At 47.5% G+C, this 14,652-nt stretch overlaps 1 long non-coding RNA gene across 2 annotated transcripts in view; it reads left to right on the forward strand.

The window, feature by feature from the left end:
* LOC108636385 overlaps nt 1–14,652 on the forward strand; it is a 78,322-nt gene that overhangs the window by 33,298 nt on the left and 30,372 nt on the right. The window contains exon 3 of one of the 2 annotated variants that reach the window (XR_001918329.1): nt 6,113–7,609. The exons of the other annotated variant lie outside the window; for it this stretch is intronic. This is a non-coding gene — a long non-coding RNA (uncharacterized LOC108636385). Of the gene's footprint in view, nt 1–6,112; nt 7,610–14,652 lie in introns of those variants that run through there. 2 annotated transcript variants of the gene reach the window in all.

Raw genomic sequence — 14,652 nt, forward strand, 5'->3', positions numbered from 1 at the left:
ACTGGAGACACACACAGAGTCAGGAGATTCCCCCCAGATGGTCTTTCTTTGGCTCGGGAAAGGAGAGTTAGTCACCGGGGTGGGATTTGGGGAGGGAGGCACACATCTTGAATAGCCCAGCTGAAGAGTCCCTGCCCCTCCCTGGGGCCATCCTGGTCAGGACACTGGACTAGCAGAACCGCCCTTTCCGGGTTGACCCTGGCACAGAGAGCCAATGCCATCTGTCCTCCTTTATACTGGCTTCCAGTTATACCTCAGTAAGCTGCAATTCAGTTGCTATTACCGAATACCAAAGTATTCTACTAGGTGTGGTAGAGACACAGATGAATCAGCCACAGACCTGCCCTCCAGAAACGTACAGTTTAATCAAGGGGAGAGGAGACAGAGGTTGGTTTTGGTCGTTAAAAACCCTCCTGCCTGGTCCCTTCTTTCCTCCCTCCACATCCCTGGTTTAGGTCTAACTGCTCCCTCTCCCTTAGTCACCACTGTTGGAGGCTGGAGCCTCTCACTCATTCAGTAGGATCCTGAGGTCATGGAGATGAGTAAATCAAGATGTTTGTGGTCTGATAGGGAGCTCGTCCTGCCCCACAGTTGAAGCCAGGCCATCCCTGAGCAGATACCCTGAAGCTGCCACCCCTGTTGCTGGGGCCAAGACTATCAGCTCTAGGCTGGAGAAACCTAAGTCCCTCTGCTGGCTGGGTTCCACACTGATAGATGGTGCCTGGGATCCCCACCTTTGCATCAGCCTGTCCCAGGCCAGCTAAACCACAGGCCTCTGGGGGTTGCAGCTTTTGCATGCATGGTGATCCACAGGAAGATAAGAGGGGGCTCTGGTGACTGCTGGTGCCCTGACAACTCTCCAGCTCCCTGAAGACCCCACTCCTCTTGCTGGCCTTTTCCCTCGGGGGCCCTGGGAACTAGCTTGCTTCCTCCTTACCCCCCGCCCCACGCTATTTGTAAGAGAGTCACCTAATAGTGAGCAGGGGCCCAGAAATCAGAACTGGGTTTAGATCTTGCTCTGCCGCACCCTGTCTGTGCAACTAGGGCAAGGCACCTAACCTTTCTCAGCCTCAGTTTCCTCATCTGTAGAATGGGAATACCAACCTTGCTTATTCCTTCATATTGTTGTTCAGAGACACAGAGGATACAGACAGAATTCTTGTCCTTAAACTGCCCTAAGCCTAAGGGGGTAGCTGGACAAGCACACACAGTAATGAGTACCACACCAGAGACACATTTGGGACGCAGTGGTGAGCAGAGTAAAGGTAAACTGATTCTAACAGGTGAGCTGCAGAGCTTCACGTCAGCGCCGTGTGCAGAGCACGGTGGAAGCGCCTCTCCAGGGCTTTGGCTGCTAGTGTTTCTTGAATGCCTGACACTGTGTTAAGTATTTACCCATGTTTTATTTTTTAATTCACAACAAACCAGTGAGGTGTTATCACCCCATTTTATGGATGAACAAACTGAGGCTCCAAAAGGAGCATACATTAACCTGGCATAGAATTTATTAAGCACCTGCTGCTGCTGCTGCTAAGTCGCTTCAGTCATGTCCGACTCTGTGTGACCCCATAGACGGCAGCCCACCAGGCTCCCCTCTCTCTGGGATTCTCCAGGCAAGAACACTGGAGTGGGTTGCCACTTCCTTCTCCAATGCACGAAAGTGAAAAGTGAAAGTAAAGTCGCCCAGTCGTGTCCAACTCTTAGCGACCCCATGGACTGCAGCCTACCAGGTTCCTCCATCCATGGGATTTTCCAGGCAAGAGTACTGGAGTGGGGTGCCATTGCCTTCTCTGATTGAGCACCTACTACATGATAAATTTTACAGATATAACAGTAAACAAGAGAGACCCAAGTCCCTCCCTCCTAGAGCTTACATTCCGCAGGTGAAGTCACTTGCTCAAGATGAGGCTGAAATGTGCCAGAGCGCAGATTCAAACCCAGGTCTGAGGACCTCCTGGGCTTGTGCTTTTCCCTCTCACTCCAGAACTCACTGTCTCTGAGGATATTCCTTTCATGGGAGGCACAAACTGTCCCTGCCAGCTCCTCTGAAGAATTCAGGGATTCGGGAGCAAGGCTGAATCAGAAGTAAGAGAGGAGCTCCTATTTCTGCAGAGCCCTCTCTTTCACAAGCACTCCCCAGCAGCCCTGCCCCAAAGAAAGACAGCCTGCCTGACCCCTCAGATATTTTCCCCGGGGAGGGGTGGACGGAAGAGCTTCCCAAAGGGGATTTCAAGGGAGGGGTAGTGCTGTCTGTGCTCAGGTCAGAGAGAGACACCCCCTTCCTGGCTCCGGTAGGGAATCCCTTTGGATTTCACTTGGCCTGTGGGAGGGGCCTGTTATTTTCCTACTCCTCAGGTCCTCTAGGGAGGAAGTCAGGCCTGGGCTATGTCAGAGGATTAGATCAGGCTCTGGGGCTCTTGGGTGCAGGCCTCAGCCCTGCCCTTCCTCTGCCCTCAGCCTCAGGCTGCCTCTTGATGCCAGGAGATCTGTGGCACCCCCACTGCGCGGTGACATTTTCTCTTAATCCAAGGAAACAATGAGAAATTTGCAAGCCTCTTCCACTAAAGAAAAAAGATACATATAGGATTACTCATTATAATATTTACTCATAGTAGCAGTCACCTGGAAACAATCTAAATGGCCAGCGTTTTGGAATTAAATAAAATATGATAAAAGTATACATTCAGTGAAATACTATGCAGCCATTAAGAATCATATGGAGAAGAAAATTATATGAGTGCTTATAATTTAGTCACAACTCATGACTTAAACAGTGTACACAAAACAGAATATACAACATGATCCTTTATTTTAAATTTGTGTATATGTGCATAGAAAAATGTCTAGAAAGATGCACACCAAATGTGAACAGTAAAAATAAATAGTGTGAGCAATAATGATCTCTGGGTAGTAGAACTGAAACTTCTGTTTTCAGTATTTCCAAGTCTTTCAGTGAAAGGAATGTGTGTATTTTCTAATTATGGAGAGAAGAATCCCCACAATATATATTAGAGAGAGATGAGACTGTCTCTTTTTGGACCTGTACTTAGCTGGTTCCAGTCCCTACCTAGCCTTGGGACGTTTGAAAGCTCAAGAGTAGTGTGGGATTGGGGACAGCTCAATGAGAATGAGCTGCCCTCTATTCAGTTCAGTCACTCAGTCATGTCTGACTCTTTGCAACCTCATGGACTGCAGCACACCAGGCTTCCCTGGGTCTCATCTGAAATGTCATCTGCCAGAAAGGCCTCCTGACCGCACACCCAGGCTGAAGGGGGCCCCTCCCACATTCTCTCTCCCTCCCTCACCCCATTTTATTGTCTTCATTGCACCTAACTATGTCTGCAATGACCTGCTGCTCATCTGTTCTGGGTGGTTATTCATCCTCTCCACCAGAAGGCAGGCTTTGTGAGAGCAGGACCCCTGCCATCTTGCTCCTCTGACTTCCCATCAGGAGAAGAGACCTGAGCAAAATCTTGGTTTATAAGAAGCAGACCAGGGTGTTCAGCAGGCCTCTAAAGTTGTGGGCATTGATCCTAAGGCTCCAGGTGACCTGGAGAAAATGGGATTAACATCTTGGGAGTCTAGAGACAAGCTGATTACTCTCTCTGGGGACCATAACTGGTTGAAGCTCAGCAACATGGAGAACCTGGTCCAGCTTGGTAACAGCAGCTGCCAAATTGTTACGTGTGTTGTAGAAGTGCCAGCTTCGTGCTTTACAGCTTGTGAATGAGTGAAGTGAAGCTAGAAGCAGTTTATCTGATCATCCCTTACCTCTTCGCTTCCAGAGCTCCTGAGGCCAGCCCCATCTGTCCTCTAGCTCACGACTTGGGCTCCTCTCTTTCGAACCTGTTCCAGTCAGGTTCTCATCCCAACCATTCCACTGACTCTGCCCTTGACTGAGATCGCCTGTGCTTCCAAGACACTAAATCCAGTTATTAATTCTCTGTCCTCATATGACTTGGCCTATCACAGTGAATTGCTCTATCTCCTCGAAACCCTTTCTCCTGGTTTCCTTCCTATTGTACTTGCTACTCCTTCTCAGTCTCCTTTGCTGAGCAATTGAATGGAGCTTAGCCAACTTCCCTGGTGGCTCAGACGGTTAAGCGTCTGTCTACAATGTGGGAGACCCGGGTTCGATCCCTGGGTCGGGAAGATCCCCTGGAGAAGGAAATGGCAATCCACTCCAGTACTATTGCCTGGAAAATCCCATGGACAGAGGAGCCTGGTAGGCTACAGCCCATGGGATCGCAAAGAGTCAGACACGACTGAACGACTTTTCCTTTTTTACCTTTACCTTTTAGCCTCATGAGGGCTTCCCTGGTGGCTCAGATGGTGAAAAATCCGCCTGTAATGTGGGAAACCTGGGTTCGATCCCTGGGTTGAGAAGATCCCCCTGGTGGAGGGCGTGGCAACCCACACCAGTATTCTGGAGAATCCCCATGGACAGAGGAGCCTGGCAGGCTACAGTCCATGGGGTCACAAAGAGCCGGACACAACTGAGCAACTACATATACACACAGTCCTCATGAACTGAAGGCAGCTTGTATATTGACAGTTACCCCCTTGGTGACCTCCTCCTACACCATGGCTTCATAACAACTACATGCTGAGCACTTGCAAATCTTCACTTCCAGTCCGGATCTCTCTCCCCTGAACTCCAGACACATATATCCACCTGCTTACTCACCTCTTCACTTGAGTGTCTAAAAGTCATCTCATGCTTAACAAAACTGAGTTCCTTATCTCCCTGCCAGACATGCTCCATCATCAGGCTTCTGCATGCAAATAATGACTATTCCTTCTTCTCATTTGCTCAAACCAAAATCTCAGAGTCCTCTTTGATTCCTTTATTTCATATTTCTCTTCTAAATCCATCAACATATCCTGTTGGCTCTACTTTCTAGTATCTGACTAGATCTCAATACCTGTCCCCCGCCCCATGCTACCTCTTCAGTCCAAGCCACCACTGCCTTTTCCAGGATTTCTGCAGTATCCTCCCAATTGGTTTGACCTGTGCTCCCCAGGTTACTCTCAACACAACATCCAGTGACCTTGTTAAAGTGTGAGACACATCGTGTCCCTTCTCTGTGTAGAACTTCCCAGTGGCCCCCGTTTTGAGTCAGCGCTCAAGGTCAGTGCTTGATGAACTTCAGTGCTCTGCACACCCTGGAGCCTCTCACTGCCTCTCCGCTCCCCTCCCTTACTTCCTCGTCACTCACTCTTCCGGGGCCACACTCCCCTCCTCTCTGATCTTTACCATCTCAGACAGGCTCTTCCCTTCAGGCCTTTTCACGTGCTGTTGACCCCACCTAGGAAGCTTATTCCCCTCTTATTCTCAGGGTGCATGTCCTCATTTTCTCAGGTCTTTGTTCACAAGTCATCTCAGATGTCTGGAATTCCCTGGCTGCAATATTTACAGGTTTAGCACTCCTTTCCACCTTCTGCTCCAACATTTCCTTCTACCATCTTTTGCTTTGTTTTTCCTTCAGAGCAGTTAACTTTTCTGATTACTGTTTAATTAATGTATTTGGTTGGTTGGTCTTCAAGTCCCACAGGGGCAGGGTTTTCACCTGTTTTGTCTCATGCTGTATTTCTAGAGCCCAAGGAGAGTGCCTGGCATATGGTAGGTGCTCAGTAAATAGTCGATGAGTGGATATATGAGTACCAATGTATGATGGGGACTTCTCTAGTGGTCCAGCGGTCAAGACTCCACACTTCCACTGCAGGGGGCATGGGCTTATTCCCACGTCAGGGAACTTAGATCCCATATACCATATGACATGCCCACCTCCACCCCCCCCCCCCCCCCGCAAAAAAAAAAAAGCATGACAAAACCACTTACTGTTTACATAAGGCCTTGAGACAAGGGGAAAGGGGTTTCTGCCAGCAAAAGACTGTCAATGAGCCGAATGAGAGAGAACTGCCCTGGGCAGGAGCGTACCCCTGTGTGGATGTCAGGGGCCTGTTTCTGCCTTGGGCCAGCATGCAGCCGACTCATAGCTGAGTTCCCAGAGATGAGCACTCATCACTCAACTTCCTTTCAGGTTCGCTTTGCCCCAAGGCTCCCCCTTAGCGCTCTCCCTTAATCGCTTACTTTCCTTTCTACCTACAGCTGCCAGTTTGCAGCCTGCTGAAGGAAAACAACATCAAGGTAAAAGAACAATAAGACTTTGTGTCGGTTTAAAACTTCTCAACTTGAAAGGCCTTGAAATGTGTTCAATGAAGACCCAGAGGGCTGAAAGTGTTGGCAGTCAAATAAAATGAAGGTGCGGGAACTCGTGTTGACTTCTTGGTTAGAGTGAGAGCTGGGGACAGTGAGAAACAGCTAAGTATTGAGGAATGGGTCAGCAGAGGTGACTCTCCAGTCTTCAGACCCAGGAAGACAATGCTTCCCTTGGGAAAACCTGGCACCCTCCCCCACGCCAGCCAGTCACGGGCCCACCGCCTGGTCCTCCTCCCCTGATTTCCTCCCTCCAGGCCTCTCCTCTTCTTTGCTCTCTCCGGAGGTTCCACCCTGCCTGCTGAAGTCAGAGCAGGCCTTGGCAGAGTGTTTGGGCTTTTTGGTTTTTTTTAAAGCAAGAATGGTTTGGTTCTAAATCTAGAGGACTATATAGGATGCTTCCAGCATAGAGGGGTCTCTGTTTCTGTGTTAAATCACAGTCCAAATTTTTAAAAGTGAAAATATTCAGTAAATAATGAATGTGGGGGGAATGTGCAACGATGTGTACTGCTGATGTGATTGGAAAAGGGGCCGCTTTTAAAAATGTATCTAGCTTTTGTCCAAGCAGTTCTACCATCTGGAATTTATCCTCTGGAAATAAACACATTTTTGTAAAGGTGGATGAATAAAGATATTTATAACTGCATTGTTTATAATAGAAAAAAAAGGAAACATTGGAAAGCCCAACAAAAAGGAGTTGGTTGTTTAAAATCTGGCATATCTACACAAAGACCTGTCTTGCATGCAACAGCATGACCTAGGGGTGTATATATATTAATGAGAACAATGTTTGCGTATACTGCTAGGTTTAAAAAAAAAAGTGTATGGTCAGGCCACTCAGAAGAGCGCTTCTCTTTTTTGTTTTGTTTTGTCTTTTAACTATAATTTTATTTATTTATTTTTGGCTTTGCTGGCTCTTCACTGCTGCTCAGGCTTTTCTCTGGTTGCAGAGAGTGGGGTCTCTTCTCCCATTTGTGATGCGAGGGCTTCTCATTGCGGTGACTTCTCTTGTGGAACACGAGTCCTAGGGCACACAGGCTTCAGTAGCTGCGGCACGTGGGCTCAGTAGTCGCGGCTCCCCGGCTCTAGAGCACAGGCTCAGTAGTTGGCACGCAGGCTTAGTAGCTCATCAGCATGTGGGATCTTCCTGGATCAGACCTTGATCCCACGTCTCCTGCGTTGGCAGGTGGATTTTTCACCACTGAGCCACCAGGGAAGCCCAGAATGGTTGGATCAGTGCCTACTTCACCTACACCCTATTCACATGACTGACCTTCCTATATATGCTTGCCACAGGCCCCAACTAGAGATTGTTCTTGTCCAAGAGGCAGTGAAGGGCGTGCCCCTCTGCTAGTTTCCCTGGTAACCGATGAGCCAACCTGCCCTCTATTCCCCCATAACAGGCAGTCTCCCCTCCCCAGGAGTGAAGGCTGCCCCTTGTCTTGCTCACCATCACATGGTGAGGCATTGCTCCAGGACTTTGCTTTACACTTGTAAGATGAATCCTCCTATCCATTGTATCACTGATGTCTCTGTCACTGACTCCAGGTTCTTTTTCCAGTCTTGAAACTGGGCAAGTACAGGCCTTAGAGGCCTGTGAAATGCAGCCCAACAGAGAGAAAAAGAAAAATGGAAAAATCTTAACAAAACATGCAAGGAAAGTAGCTTTGTCCTCAGCCTAGTGGGTTTAAATCGAGATCAGTCTCTTAACTCACATGAGAACTCAGGCAAGTAATGTGATCTCCCTAAGCTTCTGTCTCCTCCTGTAAAATGGGCATAGTAAGGCCTGCCTCGCAGTTATGAGGATTTAGTTGGATTAACACCTCTAAAGGCCCAGCTCAGAGTCCAACATGTGGTGAGTGCTGGTGGTATTCAGATGAGACATCATGAACCAGTAGTACCTTTCCTGGGTACCTGTGAGGAAGCCTTTAAACATTCTGCAAATTCATAGACAAATATTGATTTTATTTGGCTGGTTAGAATTATAGAGGATTTTCAACATTAAAAAATTTTTCTGCAAGGAATACATGTTACTTATGTTGACTGAAAAAAAAAAATATGCAGCCTAAATGAGAATTGTGTTTTATTCCATGAATTTTATGAGGACTTCAAGCCTGGGAGTCAGCCTTTCAGATAGCTCTGAGGGACTGTTCTCAAAGAGGTAAGGTAAGGGAGGAGCCAGGATACAAAGGAGTTTTGCCAAAAAGAGCAAGTAATAAGAACATTCAAAAATTACTGTTAATTAAAGAAAACCAGACACCTCAAGTTAATGAATTTAGTGCTTTTCAGTGTATGGGAAGATGCAGGAGTCTGGGTTCATTGAAATCCTTCTTTTCATATGCACCTTAGGTGGCTAAGGCCAGGATTCTGGCCAGTATCTCAGGCTCACTGTTGGGAGTGGTGGTAATGACTGACGGCTTGATGGTCATAGCATCCCTTGTTTGCTGATATGGCAGGCAATATTTTTCATCCACACTTATATAGTGATGATGTAATTTTTAAAAAGGAAGTAACAGTTGAAAAGGTTTAAAAGAGAAAACAAACTTCAGGCAGGCCAACTGAGTGGTCTCCAAGGCAAAGCTCCTGAGGACTGAGGTAGAAGGTAGTGGAGAGGGGTAACAGGCAGCGGATGAAGGAAAAGGATGGTTAGGCTTGAGGGCTGGTGCCCGCTTAGATGTACCTCAAAGGTAAGGCTCCAGACCTCACAAGCACGTTCCCCACTTTGCCACCCCCCCACCACCCAGGGAGCCTCTGGTAGGAGATATGGTGACCCATCAGATGATAATGGGTGTATATAGTCACCGTTGGCTGCTGAGGCAACCTGACTCGTGCACCTGCAAGGAGGGATCTGTGACTCCAGCCATGGGCTCAGCTCTTAGCCCACCCTCAGAATCCATGCTCCAGGGCAGGGTCTCCCAAGCAAATACCACCTGCTGGGAAAGGGATCTGGTGATGACTGCCCAAGGGCTGCTCTGCCATCCCCCATCCCCACCCCTACTCCCACCCACCAGCTGCTGGCCAGTGATATCAGGAGACTTCTTCCACATGAATGAGCTACATGCTGCCCACGCCAGTTTATTGAGCATTCTTAGGGCATGGCTTGCCCACCTGGGTGGATTTTCCAAATAATTAAATTTAATCCCATCATACTGCAATTTGTTTATTGGATTCATTTTTAATAAATTTTTATTTTATCAAATTTATCGAAATAATGCACACATATGGTTTAAAGAAAACAGAGGCTTATAATATTAATAAAAATCCTCTCTTGATGTTTTTGTGCCCCACTCTATTCAAAGGATAGAGTTAACCTTTTATTATTTTCTGTTTCTATTTATGATGTTATTTCTTGATTTACCAGTTTTAGACCTCTGTGGACTTCTTGTGGTAGCTGAGAATTGAGCTCACCTACAAAACCACCTCCAGTTCTTCTTCCTCCATCCTTCCAGTAAGACTAACAAGATTTTTGGTTAACTCTATATATAGTGAATGTAGACATTCTTTACTGCTGTGCTAAGTCATGTGTGATGTATCTGTCCTTGAGTTCTTGGTGCGGGGGGAATTAATTCTTTGATAATTTTCTCCCCTCTGTTTTACCTGTTGAACCTACTGGATCAATCAGCTAATTTTCTTATGTTATCTTTTTTATTTCCCCTCCGTTTGCCTTTTGGAAATACTTTCTTGATTTTTAAAATTTTTGGCCTTTATATTTTTAGTATACAAGTACTCATTCTTATTTCTGATTGCTTCTTTTTCATAATATTGCAGTCTTGTTTTATGGATACACTATCTCCCATTTATTTCTCTGAAGGTATTACTTAGTTTTCATTTGTCTGTTGGTTTTGTTTTTAATATTTTTCTATTCTCTAAATTGTCTTTGTTTCCAACTGGCTTCTTTTTGTTTTCTCTCTCTCTCTTCCACGTTGGAAGTTTTCCTCAAATATCAGAAATATCTATTGATATTTATGAATGAAGCAATAAAAAGCTGAATTAAACTGTATTGGGGGAAAACTTGACTGGGGCATCACTCTAGGCAGCAAGCCAGTCTTTTCATTAGCAAGCCTCTAAATGTCAGACTCGTTTCTCTAGAGCTGGCTTTCTCCACCCTGGCATGTTGACACTCGGGGCCAAATAATTCTTTATTGTAGGATGTTTAGTAGTATCACTGAACTCTGCTCACCAGGTGCCATTAGTAACCCCCCTCCCAGAATTGTGATAACCAAAAATATCAATAAACCCCAACAAATGTTCTCTGGGGAGCAAAATTACCTCCTTAAGAACCATTGCTCTAGAGCTACACAGCCTCTCAAGAGAAGTATTCTAACTCCTGTTCCAATTACCGTTACTGCCTAACAAACCGCACCAATACTTAGTAGCATAAACAACAACCACTTTGTTGTGCTGCAAGTCAGGAATTGGGAAAAAGCATGGCTCTTCTCTGCTCAGCAGTGTCTGAGATGGCTGAGAGTTGGAGCCAGCTGCAGCTGAAGGATCCACTTCCAAGATGGTTCTTCACTTGGCAGGGAAAGCTGGAAGACTGGGTACAACAGGACTGGAGACCAGGCAGACGACACATGGCCTCCCTGGGGCAACAGCCTGGTAGCTGGACCTCTTGTATTGTAGCTCAGGATTCTAGAGTGAATGTTCCTGCCAGCAATATGGAAGCTGCAGGGCCTTTTATGGCCTGGCTTTGGAAGTCACATAACATCCCTTCCCCTGTAATACAAGCCCACCCAGATTAAGGAAAGGAGAAGAGTCCTCCCTCTCAAAAACTTTTGCCGCCATGTTTTAAATTCACTATACTTTGTTACAGGACGATACACGCCTGGGCAAGGTGGGGTCTGCAGACTTGCCGTCATTCCTCCATTTACATCCTTGTGTTCATCTGCCCTCTCTTCTGCCAGGGTCTCTCCCACTTAGTGTCTTCAGTCTCCTGGGGGACAGAGTATGACGTGGGATCTGAGAGGATTCCAAACAATGGCCCTGGTTCCTTTCCCTACCCTCTTTGTACTTGACCCCCACCATCATAATACCTGGGCTCCCCAAGGTCTGAGCTCCCCCACGGTTCTGAGACTGGAGTGGCTTGCCTCATGTCAGTCTCCCCCTCTGGGAGCCCTTAAGAGACTAACGTTTTCCATATCAGCCCTCCCTCATTCTTCCATCTGCTTTCCAGTTTCCCAGCGTTTGCTGAGATCTCTCATCCGCTCATGTCTCTTTACCATTCTGTTTGCTCTTGAGCGTATATACCATTTTACTTCTTGTTTGGCATTTTTAGTGACACTTCAGGAGAGAAAGGAGGTAGAGACATATGAATAAGCAGATATGTTTAATGGTAGCTTGTTACACTTCTTTTGAATGGATGTGTGTGTGTGTGTTCAGTTGTGTCCAGCTCTTTGCAACCCTCTGCGAGGCTCCTCTGTCCATGGGGTTTCCCAGGCAAGAATACTGGAGTGGGTTGCCATTTCCTTCTCCAGGGGATCTTCCTGACCCAGGGATTGAACCTGGGTCTGTTACATCTCCTTCACTGGCAGGTGGGTTCTTTACCACTCTGCCACCTGGGAATCCCCTTGAGTGGATATATGGTATCTCTAACTTGTGTTATAATCTTCCCTTCCCTGTTGGAGCTCTGTTAAGTAGTACAGTGACCACATTTAATGTGTTATTGACAATTTGGAATCTTCTTTATGAACACACATGTTTGCTTCGGAATTATTAAACTGAGTAAAGCTATCTGTCCCCTTTCATGCTGAGGATGCAGATCACTGTGCCAAAATTCCTTAAACCTCATTTCATGGACATCTCTGCCTCTGACTGCCTCTTTTCCCATTTATATGTGGTGAGGGGGCCACATTACAGCACGTTAACTTCTAATTTACTCCTTTTAAATGGCTACTGCACTAGGTGACCATGCAGGATACTGACTTCCCTGGTGGATCAACAGAAAAGAATCTGCCTGCCAAGGCAGGAGACGCGAATTCAATCCTTGGATCGGGAATGTTCCCTGGAGGAAGACATGGTAACCCACTCCAGTATTCTTGCCTGAAAAATCCCATAGACAGAGGAGCCTGGTGGGCTACAGTCCATGGGGTCACAAAGAATCGGACACGACTGAAGTAAATGAGGACGCACACATGCAGGGTATCCCCCACCAGCCTGCCCCTACGCATTTTCTACCCTTTCCCACACCTCCCAGGATTTGACCTTTGTGGATTGCACCAACCAGGCTCCATGCCCTTGTGCTTCCAGTTGGGTTTGGCCAGATGAAGTCCCCTGCAGGAGATAAGAGAGTAATGCTGGGGTGTATTAGGGTACTTTATCCACCCCTCCCCGCCGCCAGCTCCCTCCCTTGCCAGGCCTCAGATCAAGTCTGTGTTCTTCTCCTTAAAGCCACTGCAACTCCCCGAAGCCCTTCCCTGCAGCTCTCTCAGGGTCCTAGGAACAGTCCCACCTCCTCCTCCCTCCAGGCCATGGTAACAGCTCCCCATTGTCACTGGCTCCAAGGTGTTTCTCCTTCCCTCGATGCTGCTCACCCCCTTGGAAACAGTCCTTCCTTAAGCTCTGCTCGTTACCTGTGCAGTGTGTGTGTGTTTCCTACCGGGACCCTGCCCAGACAGAAACTTCTTCTGATTTGCTTCTAAAACAAGAATGGTCCCTGCCTGAGCCCTGAAGCATCTGCTTTGAAATGTTCTGTGTGAGCTCCCTGACATCTCTGGGTTACTCAGGGGCTTTTGAAAATTCAGTTCCTAGTTGTTAAGCAGAATAGATAGTAGAGGGTACGAGATTAGTGACATCTTCATATGGGGAAATGTTACTGGAGTGTTTTGAAAAGGAAAATAAGCATGTAAATAGAAGGAAACCAGGAGAAAGAGTTTATGATGACTTTCAGAAATTATATGACAGGCTGGAAAATATCAGGGGTTTTAGAAAGGATTAAATCCCTTCCTGCATAACAGATCCTTGCTGGGTCTTAAGGTAAAGTGGGTATTTGGGGGACATCCAGAGCAATTCTGAGTGGGATTCCCCCAGTGTGACATTAGAAGTCCCTCAGTTCAGACCTGCCAGGCCTCTGTGCTTCCCGGTCAGTAGCTTCTCTGATGCTTCTGCTCTGGCAAGTGTCATGTGCTTGTCTGTCCACTAGAGCCCAGTGAGGCTCATGGCCCTGCAGCAGCATCAGGGCTCACACCCTACAGCAGCCGAGCTCTCCTGTGGCACCTCTGAGCTCAGCCCTCACGACTCACCTTCTGGAATGCTCTCTGGATTCTCTTACCTCCTCACCTACTGTCCAGTCAACCCTTGGTGAATTTATGCACCCCTTTCAAGCAAGAACTCTTCCTGGCCACCCATTTGCTAAAGCAGAAAAAGGAAATGTATCATAAATGCTTCTCAAAGATGATGACAGGAAGGGGTAGTGTCACTCTGGCTGGCCAAGGTTGCCACTGTGGCAGTTCACAGACAGGCAGTGAGGTGGCACATGGGGGCTGATGTCCCAGCCAGGGGTAGCACAGGCACAGCCCTCAAGGCCCAGCCTCCCCGCCCTACACCAGCAGGCTCCTGGACCCTCAGCCCTCCTGGGCAGGAGGCAAAGGCCTGGAGGCATTCCCCTGTTTCACAGGAAGGAGCCCAAAGCCAGGAGAATCGAGAGTTGCAGCTTCAGTAGAGAGACATGCTTATACCCTGGCTTCCTTATTCATGATTCTCTTACCTCTAAAGACTTTTTTTTTATTAATAAATAAAATTATTTTATTAATAATTTGAGGAGTGGGGACTGGGCAGTTGGAGAAGGGCTTGTTGTTTTCAGTGTGGCTGCCCTCAAGTGATGTAGCCTTTTTCAGTTTACCTTATTCTCTTTCAACCTACACCACTCTGTGTCCTTCAGCCAAGTGAGCCCAACCAAGGACCCCAGCGTCCCGCCCAACAGAGTTGCAAGAGGCCCCAGGCCCCATCCTGTTCATTCTTGCTCTGTAAACGTACTGCTGGGAGGCAGATACGTAGGAACATGGCCAGAAGAGCCAGCCCCTAGTGGGAAAGTGGAGGACCCTGCAGGGCTGGGGGAGGTTTCTGGGGCCTCTCTGCACTCCTCCCATAGCCAAAGGTTCAAGGTCCACGTACTTCTGGGAGGGTGGATCGGCCCCAAGTGGACAGAACACTTGTGTAGTCTATAAGTCCATGTCCTGTCTTGTCCTTTCCAAACTGCCCATAGTTTGCTTCCGTTCAGTTTAGTTGTTCAGTCATGTCCAACTCTTTGTGACCCCTTGGACTGCAGCACACCAGACTTAACCTGTCCATCACCAACTCCTGGAACTTACTCAAACTCATGTCCATTGAGTCAGTGATGCCATCCAGCCACCTCATCCTCTGTCATCCCCTTCTCCTCCCACCTTCGATCTTTCCCAGCATCAGGGTCTTTTTCAATGAGTCAGTTCTTCTCATCA

The sequence above is a fragment of the Capra hircus genome, chromosome 7, assembly GCF_001704415.2.
Source record: "Capra hircus breed San Clemente chromosome 7, ASM170441v1, whole genome shotgun sequence".
Taxonomy (NCBI): domain Eukaryota; kingdom Metazoa; phylum Chordata; class Mammalia; order Artiodactyla; family Bovidae; genus Capra; species Capra hircus.